The sequence below is a fragment of the Aegilops tauschii genome, chromosome 4 (genome assembly GCF_002575655.3).
Source record: "Aegilops tauschii subsp. strangulata cultivar AL8/78 chromosome 4, Aet v6.0, whole genome shotgun sequence".
Lineage (NCBI taxonomy): Eukaryota > Viridiplantae > Streptophyta > Magnoliopsida > Poales > Poaceae > Aegilops > Aegilops tauschii.
Genome location: NC_053038.3, coordinates 58,067,864 through 58,078,863, shown reverse-complemented (window position 1 = coordinate 58,078,863; position 11,000 = coordinate 58,067,864).

Sequence of the window (11,000 nt, the reverse complement as noted above, 5' to 3'; positions counted from 1 at the left end):
GGCACCAGGTACTTTTCGGGTCACCGGAAGGGGTTCCGGCCACCCCCGGCAAAAGATATGGGCCTAATGGGCCAAGAAGGGAAACGCACCAGCCACCAAGGGCTGGTGCACCCCCATATGGGCCGAACCAAAGGGAGAAGGAAAGGGGGGAAGAGAAAGGAAAGGGGGGCATTCGGCCTCCCCTTTCCCTTTCTCCCCCTCCTCTTTCCTTCCCCTCCGGTAAATAAGGAAGGGGGGGCGGCCGGCCTAGGAGGAACCCTAGTAGGATTCGGTCCTACTTGGGGCGCCTCCTGGCCTCTCCCCTCTCCTTCCCACCTATGTATATATGTGCGGCGGGGGGGGGGCTAGCACATACTAGACAATTGCATGGCCGTGTGCGGCGCCCCCTCCATCGTTTACACCCTCGGTCATATTTTCGTAGTGCTTAGGCGAAGCCCTACGAGGATCACTTCACCACCACCGTCACCATGTCGTCGTGCTGATGGAACTCATCTACTACCGCGACGTCTTGCTGGATCAAGAAGGTGAGGGACATCACCGAGCTGAACATGTGCAGAACGCGGAGGTGTCGTGCGTTCGGTACTTGATCGGTTGAAGCACGAAGAAGTTCGACTACATCAACCGCGTTGAGAAATGCTTCCGCTTACAGTCTATGAAGGTACATAGACACACTCTCCCCCTCGTTGCTATGCATCTCCATGGATAGATCATTGCGTGTGCGTAGAATTTTTTTTGTTTTCCATGCAATGATCCCCAACAGTGGCATCACGAGCCAGGTCTATGCGTAGATGATATGCACGAGTAGAACACAAAGAGTTGTGGGCGGTGATAGTCATACTGCTTACCACCAACCTTTATTTTGATTCGGAGGTATTATAAGATGAAGCGGCCCGGACCAACCTTACATGTCCACGTACATGAGACTGGTTCCACCGACAGACATGCAACTAGTTTTGCATAAAGGTGGCTGTTGGGTGTCTGTTTCTCCTACTTTAGTTGAATCAAATTTGACTTCGGCCGGTCCTTGAAGAAGGTTAAAACAACAAACTTGACGAAACACCGTTGTGGTTTGATGCGTAGGTAAGAACGGTTCTTGCTAGAAGCCCGTAGCAGCCACGTAAAACTTGCAACAACAAAGTAGAGGACGTCTAACTTGTTTTTGCAGGGCATGTTGTGATGTGATATGGTCAAGACAAGATATGATATACGTTATTGTATAGATGATCATGTTTTGTAAAAGTTATCGGCAACCGGCAGGAGCCTTATGGTTGTCTCTTTATTGTATGAAATGCAAACGCCATGTAATTGCTTTACTTTATCACTATGCGTTAGCGATAGTTGTAGAAGCAATAGTTGGCGAGACGACCATGACACAACGATGGAGATCAAGGTGTCGAGCCGGTGACGATGGAGATCATGACGATGCTTTGGAGATGGAGATCAAAAGCACAAGATGATCATGGGGTGTTGAGACACCACGTGATGATCGGGTGTGATAGACTCTACGTTCACATACAACGGGTGCAAGATAGTTTTGCACATGCGGAATACTTGTGTTAAACTTGACGAGCCTAGCATGTACAGACATGGCCTCGGAACACTAGAGACCGAAAGGTCGAACGTGAATCATATAGTAGATATGATCAACATAGAGATGTTCACCATTGATGACTACTCCATCTCACGTGATGATCGGACATGGATTAGTTGATTTGGATCACGTATCATTTAGATGACTTGAGGGATGTCTATCTAAGCGGGAGTTCTTAAGTAATTTGATTAATTGAACTTAATTTATCATGAACTTAGTCCTGATAGTATTTGCATATCTATGTTGTAGATCAATGGCCCGTGCTACTATTCCCCTGAATTTTAATGTGTTCCTAGAGAGAGCTAAGTTGAAAGATGATGGTAGAAACTAAACGGACTGGGTCCGTAACTTGAGGATTATCCTCATTGCTGCACAGAAGAATTATGTCCTTGAAGCACCGCTAGGTGAAAGGCCTGCTGCAGGAGAAGATGCTGATGTTTTGAACGTTTGGCAAGCTCGATCTGATGACTACTCGATAGTTTAGTATGCCATGCTTTACGGCTTAGAATCGGGACTTCAAAGACGTTTTGAACGTCATGGACCATATGAGATGTTCCAAGAGCTGAAATTGATATTTCAGACTCATGCCCGTGTCGAGAGGTCTGAGGCCTCTGACAAGTACTTTGCCTACAAGATGGAGGAGAATAGCTCAGCCAGTGAGCATGTAATCAGAATGTTTGGGTACTAGAATCGCTTGAATCAAGTGGGAGTTAATCTTCCAGATAAGATAGTGATTGACCAAGTTCTCTAGTCACTATCACCAAGCTATTAGAACTTTGTGATGAACTATAATATGCAAGGAATGACGAAAATGATTCCCGAGCTCTTCGCGATGCTAAAATTGGCGAAGGTAGAAATCAAGAAAGAGCATCAAGTGTTGATGGTTAACAAGACCACTAGTTTCAAGAAAAAGGGAAGGGAAACAAAGAGAACTTCAAGAGGAATGGCAAGCAAGTTGCTGCTCCCACGAAGAAGCCCAAAGTTGGACCCAAGCCTGAAACTAAGTGCCTCTACTGCAAAGGAAATAGTCACTGGAAGCGGAACTGCCCCAAATACTTGGCGGATAAGAAGCATGGCAAAGTGAACAAAGGTATATTTGACATACATGTTATTGATGTGTATTTTACTAGTGTTCATAGTAACCCCTAGGTATTTGATACCGGTTCAGTTGCTAAGATTAGTAACTCGAGACAGGAGTTGCAGAGACTAGTTAAAAGCGAGGTGACGGTGTGTGTTGGGAATGATTCAAGGTTGATATAATCACCATCGCACACTCCCTCTACCTTCGGGATTAGTTTGGAACCTAAATAAATGTTATTTGGTGTTTGCATTGAGCATGAATATGATTAGATCATGTTTATTGCAATATGTTTATTCATTTAAGTCAGGGAATAATTGTTGTTCTGTTTACATGAATAAAACCTTCTATGTTCATACACCCAATGTGAATGGTTTATTGAATCTCGATCGTAGTGATACACATATTCATAATATGTATGCCAAAATATGCAAAGTTGATAATGATAGTGCAACATATTTGTGGCACTTCCGTTTAGGTCATATTGGTGTAAAGTGCATGAAGAAACTCCATGCAGATGGGCTTTTGGAATCACTTGATTATGAATGATTTGATAGTTGCGAACCATGTCTCATGGGAAAGATGACTAAAACTCCGTTCTCTGGAACAATGGAGTGAGCTAATGACTTATTGAAAATAATACATACTGATGTATGCGGTCCGATGAGTGTTTAGGCACGCGGCGGGTATCGTTATCTTCTGACCTTCACAGATGATTTGAGTAGGTATGGGTATATCTACTTGATGAAACACAAGTCTGAAACATTTGAAAAGTTCAAAGAGTTTCAGAGTGAAGTGGAGAATCGTCGTAACAAGAAAATAAAGTATCTAAGATCTGATCGCGGAGGCGAATATTTGAGTTACGAGTTTGGCCTTCATTTAAAACAATGTGGAATAGTTTCACAACTCACGCCACCTGGAACACCACAGTGTAATGGTGTATCCGAACATCATAACCGTACTTTATTAGATATGGTGCGATCTATGATGTCTCTTACCGATTTACCACTATCGTTTTGGGGTTATGCATTAGAGACAGTTGCTTCCACGTTAAATAGGGCGCCGTCTAAATCCGTTGAGATGACACCGTATGAACTATGGTTTGGCAAGAAACCTAAGTTGTCGTTTCTTAAAGTTTGGGGTTGCGACACTTATGTCAAGAGGCTTCAGCCTGATAAGCTCAAACCGAAATCGGAGAAGTGCATCTTCATAGGATACCCTAAGGAAACAATTGGGTACACCATTGTCGGCGTTCTGGGAACGGGGGTACCCAAACTTGCCTGCCTGCGGCCCACGGCGTGGCTTCATCGACGGCCTGGTACGGCCCATCTTCAGCACCAACAACTCAAGACCCTCGCGAGGGGCCAAGCCTCGCGAGGCAGACGACACCAGACCTCCAGAAGAAGCGGCCTCCTCAGGCTGGGTCCTGAGGAGCGGAGATTTCTATGAAGCCCTCACCTCACGAGGTTCGGATGATGTGAGCCATGACGACCAAGGCCAGGCGGGTGCCAACGGGCGCAGTACAGCAGTTTCCTCTTTGGTGTTAAGGAGACAAGCGCAGGCACGGAGTCCCGAGGAATCAGCCAAAGGTTTCCATTCCCATGCAACAAGACCAAGACCGCCAGGACGGCAGGATGGAGGTCATCGCCGAGCTCACCACGGCGTCACGACCAGAGGCTTTGCAGGCGAAGACTACTTTTGTCAGGATAAGATGTACTAGTTGTCTCCCTTCGAATTTGGCCGTTGTGGGATCCCTTCCCGCCTTCATTTGGAAAGAGGACCAAGGCCACTGTAAATAGGACCTAGCCACCACCGTAGATGGGACGGGTCATTCAGATCATCCTCACACCCACCAGCTCAAGAACATACCTCCTGAGGTTGTTCTTCCACTGTACTAGTTCATCCTCAGCCTCTCGAGGCCAATCCACCACAAAGCAGGAGTAGGGTTTTACACCGCAAGGTGGCCCGAACCTGGGTAAACTGCCTTGTCCCATTTCCTTCCTGTTCATCGAGCTTGGCCGTGAGATTGGCGAGTAGGCAGAGTGGGGAGGTTGAGTTCTTCGCACGCACCCCAGAGTTCGAATCTATCAAGGGTCTGCGGAGCCCAAAATCCGACATTTGGCGCGCCAGGTAGGGGTGCGTCGAACATTCGCCTCTCCGTCTGCTGTACACCACCCGCGCCACTCGCCCTCAAGGCGGGCACCGCACCACCGACCGGGCCGACGAGCGCGCCTGGGGGCGCCGCGGGCCTCCGGGCTTTCACCCCCGCCTTGCGACGAGTGCAATGGCCACCCAAGTTCAGGCCGGAGTTGCCGCCCCGATACGATGGCGCGGCGGACCTGGCAGGTTTTCTCCAAGCATACGAGGACGCTGTTTTGGCAGCCGGCGGCGACAGCAAGGTTATGGCAAATTGGCTTCCCATGGCCCTCGCGGCTGCGCCGCGCGCCTGGCTTGTCAGCTTGCCGAAGTCTTCAGTGGCCTCCTGGGAGGAGTTGCGCGGCCTCTTCATCGCGCGCTTTGCGGCACCGGCGCCCCTCGCCGTCGCAGCCCTGCTCGGCGGTTCGCAGGCACCGCCCTCGGACCGCCAATTCAAGATTTTCTTTCGCTAGGTGGGCGCGCCCATGTGCAGCGGGGAGCTCCTCCGGGCTGGGCGGTGCCTAAGGCCGACCTCACCTTCGACTCGGGGACCACCCCACGACCACCGCAGGCGCTGGCGCGATCCCGATGCTCTGCACCCCCACCATCTGCAACGTGGCGGTCACCAAGACCCTCATCAGTGGTGGAGCCGGCCTTAATGTGCTTTCTGCGGAAGCATTCGGCTTGCTTCATGTGCCCCATGGCCGGCTCCGCCCCACCAAGCCTTTCTCCGGAGTCGTCGACGGCTCCACCTGCCCCCTAGGGAAGATCCGCCTCCCCGTCATCTTCGGCACCCGCGAAAACTACCGTACCGAGCTTATCGACTTCGACATCGCCCGCATCAGCCTCCCGTACAATGCCATCCTCGGGTACCCGGCCCTGGCCAAGTTCATGGCAGCAACTCACCCTGCCTACAATCTCATGAAGATGTCAGGAAGAAGCGGCGTCCTCACCATGGTAGGGGACACCAAGGACGCACTGTTGGCCCTCAAGCTCGCCTTCAGGGCTGCGGCGGCCGCACAGCTAAGTGAGGAAGGGTCCCCGGATGTTCTGGGGGCTGCGCCAGCAAAGAAGAAGAAATTGTTCTATCAAGATCGTGTCGAGACGAAGCAGGTGCCGGTTGATGAAGGCAGGGCATCGGGAGCCACCTCACCATAGGCACCGGCCTCCCCTCGGATCAAGAAGAGGCGTTGGTCAGCTTCTTACGCACGAACAAGGAAGTGTTCGCATGGGAGCCCAAGGATCTGGTTGGGATCCCGAGGGGAATAATCGAGCATCACCTAAGGGTGTGCCCTAACGCACGCCCGATGAGACAGAAGGCGCAGCGGCAGTCCATGGAGAAGCAGTCGTTGATCGTCCAAGAGACCCGCAAACTGCAAGAGGCTAGTGTTATCCGAGAGGTGCGATACCCGGAATGGCTGGCAAACCCGGTTATTGTCCCCAAGAAAGGTGGGAAGGAGCGCATGTGCGTATATTTCACCAACCTCAACAAAGCTTGCCCTCAAGACCCCTTTCCGCTTCCACGAATCGATCAGATCGTCGACTCCACCGCCGAGTGCGACATGCTGTGTTTTCTGGACGCCTTTTTGGGCTATCACCAAATCAAGATGGTCGTGCAGGATGTTGAGAAGACGGCTTTCCTGACCCCATGCGGGGTGTACTGCTACACCTGCATGCCGTTTGGGCTGCGTAATGCCGGAGCAACCTTCCGGCGGCTGATGCACATCGCTTTGGGCCAGCAGCTCAGGAGAAACGCCGAGGCCTATGTCGATGACATAATGGTGAAGTCTCGGGAGGCAAGGACCCTTATTGAAGACCTAGAGGAAACATTTGCCAGCCTGCGCAAGGTGGATCCGCGGCTCAATCCGGAGAAATGTGTGTTTGGCGTCCCCTCCAGCAAGCTGCTAGGTTTCCTGGTGTCGCACAGGGGAATCGAGGCCAACTCGGAGAAAGTCAAGGCCATAAAAAGAATGAGCCCGCCACAGACCCTCAAGGAGATGCAGAAGCTGGCGGGTTGTGTGGCCTCGCTGGGGTGCTTCATCTCCAAGTTGGGAGAACGTGCCCTCCCGTTCTTCAAGCTGATGAAAAAGAAAGGACCATTCGAGTGGACTCCGGAGGCTGACGCGGCCTTCCAAGACCTCAAGCGGTACCTCACTAGCACGCCAGTGATGGTAGCACCACGGCCCCTTGACCCCTTGGTGCTCTACTTGGCTGCCACACCTCACTTTGCCAGCGCATCGCTGGTGGCGGTGTGGGAGGAGCGCCCGACCAAGGGCTCACGGCGGTGCGCCTCGTCACTAGATGGGGTGCCGCGGTCTCAGGATGGCGCTCATGAGGCCCCGGCTGCCCCACCAGCCAACGACGCTCCTGAGACCTCGGCCAACCCCCCATGCAGTGGGGCTCCTGAGGACGGCGCTCCTGGGGCCACGACTTCCATGACGGGCGACAAGGCCCCTGAGGGCCCACAGACTCAGGAGGTGCAAGACCTCACCAATGCCTCCTCCCTCGTCGAGCATCCGGTGTACTTCGTCAGCATGGTGCTACGTGAGGCGCATGTGCGCTATCCCATGCCGCAAAAGCTCTTGCTCGCGCTCCTCGTTGCCTCCCGGAAGCTGCACCACTACTTCTAGGGCCACCCCATTAAGGTTGTCTTAGCTTACCCACTGGAAAGGGTGCTCCGCAGCCCCAACGCTGCGGGAAGGGTCGCAGAGTGGAACATCGAGCTGCAAGCGTTCTAGCTGGAGTTCAGCACCACCAGAGTCATCAAAGGCGCGACCCTCGCAGATTTCATGGCAGAATGGACGGACGTCCTCGGCCGTGAAGTATGCGAGGACCGTTCTCTCCTGCCCGGAGACGAGGCACCAGACGGATGGGTCATGTACTTCGACGGCGCGTTCGCACGCCAGGGCGCAGGGGCTGGAGCAGTGCTCATTTCGCCCACCAAGGACAAGCTCTACTACGCCGTGCAGCTCTGCTTCCAGCAGGGCGAGAAGGTCTCCAACAACATCACAGAGTACAAGGGCTTGATCGCAGGACTCAAAGCCGCCACGGCTCTGGGGGTCAGGCGCCTCACAATCAGGGGTGACTCGCAGCTCCTCGTCAACTTCTCCAACAAAGAGTACAAGCCAAGGGATGAGCACATGGAGGCATACCTCGAGGAGGTACGCAGGATTGAGAAACGATTCTTGGGCTTAGAATTGCAGCATGTGCTGCAAGGCACAAACAAGGAGGCGGACGACATCACCAAGAGGGCGTCCCGGCGTCTGCCTCAGGAGCCCGGCGTCTTCGAGGAGCGGCTCTTCAAGCCATCGGCAGCTCCCCCCTCTGCGGAGTCAGCACCACCCCAGGAGGATCTCCCCCAGGCTCCCCCGCCGGGCACCCCAGCTTGTGGCCCAACCTCCGGAGCCCGCCTCCTCCTCACGTGCGAGCCTCAAGAGGGGTGCTGGATTGAGGAGTTCAAGACATACCTGCTTCAGGGCACCCTCCAGAGAAGGAGGAAGACGCGGAGCGCGTAGCTCGCCAGGCCACTGCATACTGCATCCAGGACGGTGAGCTCTACCGGAGGCGTCCAAATGACGTTTCTTTACGGTGCATATCCAAGGAGCAAGGATGTGAACTACTGGCCAGCATACATGGTGGGGACTGCGGGCATCACTCTTCATCGCGCACCCTCGTGGGCAAGGCGTTCCGCAGCGGATTCTACAAGCCCACATCGCTCAATGATGCCACCGAGCTGGTAAGATCCTATGAAGCCTGCCAGTTCCATGCCAAGCAGATCCATCAGCCCGCTCGAGGCCTCCAGACCATCCTGCTCTCATGGCCGTTCGCGGTCTGGGGGCTGGACATCTTGGGGCCATTCCCTCGAGCGCCCGGGGGCTACCGCTACCTCTACATCGCCATCGACAAGTTCACCAAGTGGGGGAAGCCGTCCGCACCATCCCGGCCGGCTCAGCTGTCAAGTTCATCAAGGGCCTCGTAAGCCGGTTCGGGGTTCCTAATCGCATCATCACCGACAATGGCTTGCAATTCACCAGCAACCTTTTCAAAACATACTGTGCTAACCTTGGAACGCAGATATGCTATGCTTCGGTGGCACACCCCGACAGCAGTGGCCAGGCCGAACGCGCCAATGCAGAGGTCCTGAGAGACCTCAAGGCAAGGACCTTCAAGAAGAAGCTCGAGGCCTGCGGCAGGGGCTGGCTCGATGAGCTCCAGTCCGGGCTGTGGTCCATCCGCACCACCGCAACCAAGACGACGGGCGAAACTCCATTCTTCCTCTTCTACGGAGCTGAAGCGGTTCTCCATCACGAGGTCAGGCATCGCTCCACGTGGGTCTTGGCATTTGACGAGGCACGCCAGGACGTCTCGCGGGGGATGGACCTCGTGCTGGGGAAGGAACGCCGCCGCCAAGCCTCGCTCCGAGCTGCGAGGTACCAGCAGGCGCTGCAGCGGTACCACTACCGCAGCGTCCGCTCCAGGACGCTTGAGGTGGGTGATCTCATCCTGAGGTGGGTGTTCTCCAGGGAAGGGCTGCACAAGCTCTCGCCCATGTGGGAGGGTCTGTTTAGGATCGCCCGTGTCTCCAGGCCTGGCGCCGCGCGCCTGGAGACACAGGACGAGATTCCCATCCAACACGCCTAGAACATCCAGCACCTCCGGAAGTTCTACCCATGAAGCAAGGCCCCGTTCCTGTCAAGGTCTCCGCTCGTGACACTCTCACGTAATAATGAGTTGAGGTTGTACACGCCCCGGAGTCTCCTGAGTGCCGCCCGCGAGCCTCACGGGGGCTCCCACCCACGTCCTAGTAGCAGCACTTCGCTCCGTGCTGGTGAGAAGACTAGTCTAGGTGCCAGACACGGCTGTTCTTTTGCTTGCTTTCTGTAGCTAGTTTGCAACTTCTTAATGGAATTTGGAGTTCTCGCGTTTTTCATTTGCTAGAGTTGGAATTTTTCTCCCCTTGCTTTGCTCGCCTCTCCAGTCTTGTCCCAGGAAGAGCGGCTGTTGCCCGTCGCTCCTCCTCGCGTGCCCTACGCGTGGGGGCTAGGCAGGTGTGTACGCTTTGGGCTCGCCCGCACCGCAAACACACCTCGCCGAAGCCTCGTTGCCCTAGAGCTTCGGCTTCCTTAATCCTCATGAGACGCTCTCGAATGAGCTCATGGGCATGCGCACCCTCCTAAGTCCGTGCCTCCGGGCAATGCGACGCAGTGTGCTAGCCACAATCAACCCTCGCCCAAGGGCTCGCGCGAGGAAGTATGAGACTCCCTGTCAAGTTTTCTAATAACCTTGCAGTTGTACAAGGTCTCCTGAGGCCCAACGGCTCCTGAGCCGTCAGGAAGGGAACTTCGCCAGATGCTGCGGGAAAGGCGCGCTCTCACGAGGCGAGAAACTACTGCAAGCATATCGAGCTAAGTTACCCTAACCGCACCTACTCGGAACATGGGTATCACGACAATATCAAAATAACAAACATAACATAGTGGCATAAGTGCCTTGGTTCATTACACACCCCAGCGGGGCCCTCTACTTTTTTCAAATGCAGGAGAAAGGAAAGGTTAAACAAAAGCGGGCGGCATGGCCACGGAAGCTCCCGAGGCTAGGCTCCAGCGGTGCCCGAGCTTAGCCCGAGTCTTCCTCCCGCTTCACTGGAGCACGGCGGCGAGATGGCTTGTCGCCTTCCTCGATCCGAGCCCGGCGGCGGGGTGGTTGGTCGTAGCCGCCGCTGCTGGTGCTCTCGCCGGAGGAGGAGTCACCGCTGCTGGAGGAGGCACGACCGTCGCCAAGGGCAAGCTCACCCTCGTCGTTGTCGCGGCCGTCGCCAAGGGCAAGCTCATCGTCGTCGCTGCCGTCTTCCGGGTAGCACCCCGTACGGCGGCCGTCTTCCCTGAACACCCTCACATAGAGAGTCTCAAGGTCGTTGTACCTGAAGTGAAGGGTGCACCTCCCGCTCAGGCCCCGCGCATGGGCAAATGCCTGCCAACCGCGGGTCAAGGACACATTGCCTGCGGCGGTGACCTCGACCCCGACCCATGAGGCCTTGCTGCAGCAGCCGTTAGCCTGCAGCCAGAGGCCGTCAAGACCCGCGGGCGGTAGCTCATCCGCGAAGAAGCACGGGAGCAGGAGCCAGGTGCCAGCAGGCCTCTCCGACCACACAACAAACTCCGGGAACGCGTCCGCGGAGTGGAAGCGCGGCCGAGG